Source organism: Xenopus laevis, chromosome 5L (genome assembly GCF_017654675.1).
Source record: "Xenopus laevis strain J_2021 chromosome 5L, Xenopus_laevis_v10.1, whole genome shotgun sequence".
In the NCBI taxonomy this organism is placed as follows: Eukaryota; Metazoa; Chordata; class Amphibia; order Anura; family Pipidae; genus Xenopus; species Xenopus laevis.
In genome coordinates, this window is record NC_054379.1 from 165,685,417 (window position 1) to 165,694,381 (window position 8,965).

General features: G+C 41.6%; 1 long non-coding RNA gene across 1 annotated transcript; it reads left to right on the forward strand.

Moving 5' to 3' along the window:
- Nucleotides 1–4,285: 4,285 nt before the first annotated feature.
- Nucleotides 4,286–8,965, forward strand: LOC121393863. Its single transcript, XR_005961419.1, has 4 exons — nt 4,286–4,940; nt 7,914–8,068; nt 8,266–8,313; nt 8,468–8,965. It is a non-coding gene; the product is annotated as an uncharacterized LOC121393863 (long non-coding RNA).

The window sequence follows — 8,965 nt, forward strand, 5'->3', positions numbered from 1 at the left end:
TACTTTCCATTATTTATTTTTTACTGTTTTTCCAAAATCTAAGTGTAAAGTTGAATGTTGGTGTCTCTGGTGTTTGAGTCTGGCAGCTCAGTAATTCAGGTGCAGATTCTGTTACAATTTTACAACATTGAGTTGATCCATTTCTCAGCAGCATCTCTGGAGTATCAGCAACTATTGTATCAAGTCTAACAGCTGCCTGTAATGAAACTCAGGGATTCTGCTCAGCAGGGACAAACATAAGAAATGGATCAACTAAATGTATCAATTTAGAACAGTTTACCGGGTCAGCGACCCCCCCTCCCAGAGCTGCTTCAAAATGACACATATACAGTCATTATACACAAATGTATTATCCTCTCCTCTATGCAGCAGGTACAGAGTGATACTGCGAGCACCAGCAGAGGGCAGCATGAAACTCCCTTACAGCAAGCAGATAATGGGGCAAATTCACTAACCTGCGCAAATTCGCCAGCGATGGCTTCGCCCAGATCGCCACACTTCGCCAGGCAAAAATTCGCCCCCAATACGCTAATTCACTATAAAGCGCAACTTCACTTCCGCGAGCGATCGATTGCGTATCACCGTAGCGTAGTTTTGCCATTTTTGGCACGAAACCAGTAGAGTAGCTACGCTAGCGTCGTCTTCCGTGAAAACCAATGAAAAGTGTTTAAAGGGTGTATAAAGAGCAGCTGCAGAGCATTTGGGATGCTGCTGAACTTGCAGGAACACTTCTGCTGGGGGTTGCAGGTTTCTCCAAAGATGGCTAAGGAAGCTCCCCGGTCATCTTCTCTGTGCCAAACATCTCCTTCTCCTGCTGCTGGTCCTGCTACACGGCTGAGATCTTCTAATAATGTTCAGGTGACTTTGGATCCTGGTGAGGGTCCAAGTTCTGCACTATCTCCTTGAATCTTTTCCTGAAAAGGTCCATAGGGCAGTAGATTTTTCTTTTTCAGAAAACACTGCATTGGTCCATCATGAAGTGAGACACTGGGCCAAATTGTTTGGCAAGTACTGCCAGCGCACCTCTATGGCACGAAAATCTGCCCAATGGAGTGAAATTGTATGCGCTGTAAATGCTGTGGGGTGCCAAAATCGAACCAGCAAGAATTGCCAGAAACGTTTGGCTGATATTAAAAGGTTGGTGTATTACACATATATATATTATATATTTGCAAGGGTTATTTGGTTGTAACATTGCTCCTTTATATTCTGTTTGTTTTCAATTATTCTAAAGGACTTTATAATGTACCATAATGTGTGTAAATCCAATTCTACCTCCTCCAAACCCCAAATGAGTTGCTATGGTACATGCTTCTGTAACTGTTTTAAATCTATTTGCTATGGAAGCTGTGCCCTAGTAACCCAAGTAGTTTGTCCACCTTTATAAAATGTATTTCTAAGGGCTCTTACACATGAGCGTTCCGACCTGCGCAGGAATAGACGCAAGTCATTTTTTGAAATGGGGCTGTACTCACTCAGGCGCGTGTAGGCGCCGAACGCAGGAAAAATGCAGCATGTTGCGTCTGAACCTGCGTTCGGCGCCTACACGCACCTGAGTGAGTACAGCCCATTTCAAATAATGACTTGCGTCTATTCCTGCGCTCCCCTGCGGCTGAACGCCAAAAAACGGAACGCAGGGGAGCGCAGGTCAGAACGCCAGTGAGTAAGAGCCCTAATAGTGCTTGTGCCATAGGAATTTTCCTAATAAATATTAAGTAGCTAAATTGTATTATATACTTAGAGCTTATCCATGTGCTGCACACCTGAATGGTATTATATAATTACAACATTTCATTGCTCTTGCTAAATTAACCAGCTGAACGTGTAATTTAGCAAAGGTTTTTTAATGTAGTTGCTATAGTGCATGTGCCCTAGTAACCTAAGTAGTTTTGCAAGGGTGCTTAACACATGAATGCCATTATCTCATTAGAAAATGTAAGAGCTTTTTATATAGTAAACACCTGAATGCCATTTTCTAACTACTCCTTTTCCCTTCTCTATACAAATGGCTAAGTATAGTCACAAATGTTGGAATGATGCAAAAAATATGTATGCATCGCCTAAAAGCTCTGTTACATAACTAAATGTAAGCATAAACTTGTGTTTTTCCAGGCAGGTGAAAAAAAAAATTCAGAACAGAAAAGGTATATGAGGGGTACTGGAGGAGGACCACCTAGTGAACTTGAATTAAGAGAATATGAAGAGGAGATACCACCATAAGTGGAATGGAAGGCAGTTTCGACACTGATGCAACAGGTAAAAGCAATAAATGCTAATTGTATGGATGTTAAGGGCTCTTACTGACGAGAAGGGCCGCTTCTGCTATGAGGCAAGGTGAAACCCTTACCTCAGGCGGCAGCAAGCGGTCAGTTACAAGGGGCGGCAAAAAGCCGCCTCTTGTAACTTTAAAAACCGAACTTCCGGGTTTTAACCCGGAAATTCGGCTCCGCTTGTGCAAAGAGCGCTATTGCACTCAATGCACTAGCGATACTGCCCCCTGAAACCCGCTCCGACGCTAATTTTTAAGCGCGGAGCGGGAGAGGAGGGGGGCGGCAGCAGCCCCAGAATCGGCGCTGCTGACGAGCGTTTTTACCTGCGCTCCGTTTTTCTGCGTTCAGCCGCAGGGGAGCGCAGAAATAGACTCAATACAATGCAGGAAAAATGCAGCATGTTGCGTCTCAACCTGCGTTCGGAGCCTACACGCGCCTGTGTGAGTACAGCCCCATTGGAAAAAATGTAATGCGTCTATTCCTGCGCTCCCCTGCGGCTGAATGCAGAAAAACGGTCGTCAGTAAGAGCCCTAACTCTTAGATTTTTCACATTTAGAGAAATGTACCACTTAAAGGCAAACACACAACAATGGACTCCTCAATTCACCCTTTTTGCAGCTGGATCAAATGTTGAACTACTACTTTCAGCTATTTTAATAAGGTTTCTGAAAAATGGCCTACTAATGTCAGTCACAATGTAGCTTGTTTGACCCTGCTCCTAATATTGCTACATGCTCATGCCTGAATTAAAACTTGTATTGTTTTCATTTAGGACCAGATAAAACCCAGGACTCCAACCAGCAGCAGACTCAAACTTGTGTGGAGGAGGAGGAAGATTCCCAGCAAACACTACCAAGTGAGTACTTTATTGAGCAGAAATGAAATGGCAATGTTACCACATTTTTATGGTTCAATGGAGAGTACTTATTTTGTTGGGGGGGTGGAAAAGCATAATGAATGTAGACAAAGCTGTGAATGTTGCATGCTGGATTTAACCCTTATTAGCTTTTTATAGTGGTGACCATTTTATTTCTTTGCAGATGATGATGATAACCTGACCTTCAGTCGGGAACCCATTGAAACCCAACTGCCCGACCCCCATGAAACCCCTGGAAGCCATTCATAAGATGTAACTGAGCCACAGGAGCGGGAGGAAAACATCCACAATGACACTGATCCATTTCCTGAAGCGGTTAAACAGCTGACTGCAACTCTCTCCTCTACTACTGCTGCAAACTGAAAAATCCATAATCTATTCAAAAGAGCAGTCCTTCTCATACATGAGGACTTGATGTCCCTAAATGAGCATTTAAAGGAGACGGCTGATAGATCACTGCGCTTGAAAAGGCAACACATTCATCTGATACTGCATCAAAACCAACTTCTTAAAGAGCAGAATCAACTTATTAGGGCTCAAAACAACCTCCTCAGACAGCAGCAACTTCAGGGAAAAAGGCAGCAGTTACACTCAACCCATACTCAACCCATACAGATGTGGCGGCAAGAGACGGGCAAGCTGGCACTTCAAACATCACTCCTGGTGGCCCAGCTACTTCAAAAAGGGGTGGGCGTCCAGTGAGGGGCAAGGGTTTAAATAAAAATAAATGATATATTGTGTATTGCTAGCAGCTAGGTACAGTCTATTTGGTTTTTTCAGTGACTATTTTAAAATGCCATAGAAATGGAGTGGCAGCATTTTGGAATCATTAACTTCTTGATCTTGAAATTGTTTTTTCGTTATGTAATGTTTGCCTTGTTTTCATTATTGGATTGTTTATTTTTTAAGGTCAAAAACAACACATGCTACTTAGTCGTATAAACTTTATCAGGTCATTTCATTGAAACATTATCTCAGTAGTGTGTGTGTGTGTATATATATATATATATATATACACACACACACCAAATGTGGACCGAAACATCGGATATTACAGAATGACAATAAAATTGATAAACTTTTAAAGGGAGTGCTGGTCAGAAGATTTTGATACATAAATAATTACCGTGCACCCCGCCATTGACAACAGCTTTGGAGTGTGGATACTCATTGGAAAATATATATATATATATATATATATATAATTTTTTTAGGCCATGCAAGGAATTTAAATGCCACATGTGTTACTTACAATTTAATATCATTGTTATTAAAATAAATATACTTACCTTAACAAACATTTTTTGTTATTGGTAGAACAAACTGGAGTTTAATCTCCAAAAAAAAAATAAAAAAAATAGCATTAATCAAACTACATTTATATTCTGTTTCAACTCGAGTTCATGAATAGTAGCTACTTACTAGTAAAAACTGAGGCAATTAGTTGTGCTCTAACTCGCCTTCCAGCCTCTGTAGTATCATCCTCTATGGCTGTTGGTGTGGCAATTCTGCAACCTCCATTGGTATTTGATGTTTAAATGCAATGTAGTGCAGTATGGAACACACTATATAATCATCTTGCCAACTTTTTTAGTGTCATACAGTAACCACCCTCCCGACTTGTCCAGGCACCTGAATCTGGACTTCAGGACGCCAAATGTCCATTCAATAACACAGCGGGTTTTTCTGTGTGCAAAGTTGTACTGCATCTCTGCCTGGTTTGCTGGATTTAACCGGGGGGTCAGTATCCATGGCTGACACCCATATCCCGCATCCCCTGAAAAACACACCAGGTAAATGTCCTGTGTAGTGCAAACAGAAAAGCAAAATGACACACATATGTTACTTTGTAATGTGTTATTGAATAATATTTTTCTAAATCATTCTTTCTTTGTGTACTTTAACCATTAAAGGACTGGTTGACCTTTAAATAAAGTGTCATTGAATGGTTAATGTAAATGAAATGTCCAGCTGGTCTTCTTGACTATACAGCTTTGAAATGTGGGTCAGTGGGGGCATCAAAAATCAAATGTAAGGCTACAAATGTGTTTATTTTTTTTAAATTTTTTATACAACTTTATAGCGAGGGCTATATGTATTGATATTCCAGTATCTTATTGAAATCAGTGTATGCATGGTTGCTAGGGTCACTTTGAGCCTAGCAACATCATTGCTGAAAACACAAGCTGCAAAGCTACTCAATGAAAAAAAATGCAAAAACACAAATCCTAATTAATAAAAAGCAATCGCGCATTGTCTGACAATATCAATATGTACATGATACTAAGTAAGTGAAAGCACAACAAGCCCTTTAAGGTACCTCTATTCTCTCTTTCACATATCTCAACACATGATATTTAGGGATAATTGAAGACATTCTTACCCACAAGCCATCCATCTGGCATGTTTCCAGAAACAAATTTTTCCCTTAGGGCAGACTGTTGAACCCTTAAACCACTTGAACATTTAAGGAATGGGTGTTTTTGTGATTCCTAAACTGCTCCTCATTTGCCCTGGGTGGTACAATCATGACATGGGTGCAGTCTATGCCCCCCAGCACATTTGGTATTTCCCCAAGCTGATAAAATCCGAGTTTAAGGGCTCTTACAGACGATCGTTTTTTCCCTGCGCTCCCCTGCGTTCCGTTTTTCTGCGTTCAGCCGCAGGGGAGCGCAGGAATAGACGCATTACATTTTTTCCAATGGGGCTGTACTCACACAGGCGTGTGTAGGCGCCGAACACAGGTTGAGACGCAACATGCTGCATTTTTCCTGCGTTCGGCGCCTACACGCGCCTGTGTGAGTACAGCCCCATTGGAAAAAATGTAATGCGTCTATTCCTGCGCTCCCCTGCGGCTGAACGCAGAAAAACAGAACGCAGGGGAGCGCAGGTAAAAACGCTCATCTGTAAGAGCCCTTAGTGCTTGTCACGCTTCATTATTAGAGGGGAAGGATATATAATTGGCTGTTAGCTTAAGGATAGCACCAAACACTTGGGGAATGATTCTACACATGATAGGCTGTCTGATTCCCATTACTTGGGATATAATATGCTGGAAGCTCCATTAGCAAGAAAATATAAGACCGAGAGAAGTTTACACATCCCTGGCACAGCATGACTTCTACCCATCAACGGTTCAATGTCTTCACTTATATGAGCATATAGCTCCAGAATAGCCTGACGGTTTAAGCGAAACATTGAGACAATTTTGCCATCTGACAAATTAGTATTGCCAGTCTTTGATTAAAGATTCTAGGCCTTCTGATAGGGGCAATTGGTGGCAATCTGACATTTCTCCTATGCTGCTGATGCCTCCTTCTCCTCAATATTAGAATTCCAGCAGCAGCACCAAAAACTTCCTCCTGCAAAAAAATCATGTTGCTAGCAAGTACACAAACTCACCAAAAATTTATGTTTACTGGGCAAGGCACAGGAATTCCACGCCTGCATCTCCAATTCCGCGCAGGCGCCTCCATTTTTGTGCTGGCGCTTCCAACTCCGGCCTGCGCAAAATCGTCAGCGAGAATCGTCACAAAACAAATAATTATCATTTCATGATATCATTCTATTTTAACATTAGATTTTCAAGATTGAACATAATAAACACCTTACTAAATAATAAATATACACTTTTTATTTATGTCACATTGAGAAACTCCCTTCCCTGGTCACATGTCAATCTCTGAAAGTTATTGTTTGTCTTAGGGCTCTTACTGACGAGCGTTTTTTACCTGCGCTCCCCTGCGTTCCGTTTTTCTGCGTTCAGCCGCAGGGGAGTGCAGGAATGGACGCATTACATTTTTTCCAAAGGGGCTGTACTCACACAGGCGCATGTAGGCAATGAACGCAGGTTGAGCTGCATTTTTCCTGCGTTCGGCGCCTACACGCACCTGTGTGAGTACAGTCCCTTTGGAAAAAATGCGGCTGAACGCAGAAAAATGGAACGCAGGGGAGCGCAGGTAAAAACGCTCGTCTGTAAGAGCCCTTACTTTCAAAGGACAAAGATCCCGGGCCTAGGAGCTCTTAATGAAAGTTGTGCATACGAGTGGGTCAGCTATTTGCTTACCCACTCATATGATAATGTGGCTTTGTGGGTCCCACATAAAAGGGCCCACAAAAGGCACATTATGAGTATGAGAATCCGGCGCCTCTGCGGCGTCACCTCCGAACTCCACATCCTGCAAAGGGTGTGGAGTGATATCAAGCGGAGGGAGCCGGAGTTTGTGGTGCACAGTAAGTACTTCCATGTTTAGTCAAAAAGGGTTAATGCTTTAAAGGGGTTGTTCACCTTTGAGTCAAGTTAGTATGATGGAAAGTGCTATTCTGAGGCAATTTGCAATTGGTTGTCATTCTTTTGGGTTTTTGCAGTTCTTTATTTGCTTATTCAGCAGCTCTCCCGTTTGCAATTTCATGATTTTGGTTGCTACTGCACAAATTACCCTAGCAACCATGCATTGATTTTACAGACAATATACAATATTAATAGGGGAGCCTCACAACAGAATGAGGAGTCATAAAAAGAAGCAATAACAAGAAATGGGCTGCTTTACAAAGCATTTGTTTTTACAAAGGGTCAATGGCCCCCTTTTGAAAGACAGAAAGACTCAGGAGAAGAACGGAAATAGTTAATAAACGAAAACAAACAATAATAATGAAGACCAATTGAAAACTTGCTTAGAATTGCCCATTCTATAACATAGTAACTGAACGTGAACGACCCCTTTAATGTAACGAATTGACTCTAATAAGTAATTTTTTCACTTCAGGAAGAGGCAGAGCAGCAGGAGGCTACGTAGGAGGAGGGCCAACTACCCCCAAAATGTGCCTCAACAGGGACAGCTGGTGGATGCAGAGCTGTCGGAGGGAGAGGGAGAGGGACAGTCACCGGCCGTGGAGGGAGAGGAGATTATTGTGGGAGAAGGTACATTTTCAACAACATGAATGTGTGTGACTATCCCTGTACCTATATTGTGATGATTAATGGCCTACATTGAGAGTCCATTGAAGTTGTGTTGTGGAAAAATTAGGACATGTGTGATGCCCTAGTATTTCAGTATATTTGTTAACATTGCCGTATTTTATTTGTGTACATACCATTTTTGTATCTTTTTCTCGTAGATGTATGTGAGGATGAGGTGTCACCCCAAATGAGCCCCCCAATTGAAGGTAATTTCTATTATGAATTTGTTCTTTGATGCTTGTTTTTGAATCACTCTCTTCACGTGGTAATGATGTAAAAGCCTGTAAAAAATGCAAAACAATGAAATGAAAGGAACAATAACAACTACATTTGCCTTTTTTTTTCCTGACAAATCCACAGAGCCACAAGGAGGTCCATCCACGCGAGACGAGAGAGTAGAGGGGAGCAGGCCGGGACCAAGCCAGGAGTCCATCCTTCCAGAAGTGTTGCAGCTGCTGGACACCCTGGAGAAACGGATGGACCTCCTGGAACAGGCAGTTCGAGCAGATTTTTTTTTTAAAAAAAAAAGTAAAAATTTTAAGTCAGTTTTTGGAAATTAAAAGTGTTTTTCTTATTGAAAATGGTCTGTTCTTGATTGGGAAAATTTATGTTGATGCTAAATATATGTTGTCACTTGTCAAGAATGTACATCATAGGATATTGTTGGAATGCGTAGGCCTTAAACATTGATAAACATAAACAGCAATACTTTACATTAAAGTGGTTGTTCCCCTTTAAATGAACTGTAGTATGATGTAGAGAGTGATATCCTGAGACAATTTGCAGTTGTTTCTCATTTTGTAGGATTTGTGGTGTTTCATGTATTTACCTTTTTATTCAGCAGCTCTTCACTTTGCA